The sequence below is a fragment of the Charadrius vociferus genome, unplaced genomic scaffold (genome assembly GCF_000708025.1).
Source record: "Charadrius vociferus isolate BGI_N301 unplaced genomic scaffold, ASM70802v2 scaffold26, whole genome shotgun sequence".
In the NCBI taxonomy this organism is placed as follows: Eukaryota; Metazoa; Chordata; class Aves; order Charadriiformes; family Charadriidae; genus Charadrius; species Charadrius vociferus.
This window is the reverse complement of record NW_009649320.1, coordinates 187,731-188,536: the sequence shown is the minus strand read 5'-3', so window position 1 is coordinate 188,536 and position 806 is coordinate 187,731. Positions and strand designations below refer to the sequence as shown.

At 52.5% G+C, this 806-nt stretch overlaps 1 protein-coding gene across 1 annotated transcript in view; it reads right to left on the bottom strand.

Moving 5' to 3' along the window:
- LOC104290346 (short stature homeobox protein-like) overlaps positions 1 to 806 on the bottom strand; it is a 7,403-nt gene that overhangs the window by 5,797 nt on the left and 800 nt on the right. The gene's annotated exons all lie outside the window — the stretch shown is intronic.

The following is an 806-nucleotide window of genomic DNA, read 5'->3' as shown; positions in this document are numbered from 1 at the left end:
GAGCCCACCATCACGCCACCCTCCGCTCTGAACCGCAACCAAAGGAGGCTTCTTGCTGGAGCAAGGGGCCATTGTTTCTTTTCCGGGGGAGCATGGGACTGCTCTGAAAATTAGCAGAACATTAAAACTCGAAAAATACGTTTAATTAATCCAAAGGTGCCCCCAGCACCAGAGTTAACACCTCCACAGGAGGAGGGGAAAAAATAATAATCGAGAAAGCAATTAATAAAGGGCTTTAAAAAAAAATCAATCTCCCCCTGTGCGAGTTTAAAATGATTATCTAGGGGACAAGGATTGATCATTTGATCTCGGCACTGCGGATATCCCTGACATTTATTATATTGTTGTGTCTCGGTGGCATCCTTCCTCCAGAGTTCATTTAACAAGTGAGGGAGCCGAGGAAGCCTTACAACTTAACAAACAGGTCTTGTCATCGCAAACGCCAATCAAATCCGAGGCTCTAATGTATATCACACGGCACCACATAAATAATAAAGGCAAAGGATAGACGTGGAAGTAGCGTATGGCTAAGAAAAGATCCCGGCGTGACACGCTGCTTGTGCCTTTTTCACGCAGCCTGCGTGTGTAAGGGCTCGCAGTGGATCGCCGCACACGCTGGTGGCGCGGTGCGAGGGTGTCACGGCCACACGCACACGCGGGGACACGGGCACCCGCTCTCACGGGGGAGAGGATCCGCGGGGCTGCGCCGGGACTGAGCTGCCGCCGGGGAAACTTTCCCCAACCCTCGGCTCAACCGGCATCCATCCATCCATCCATCCATCCACCCACCCACCCCTCCGTCCCCC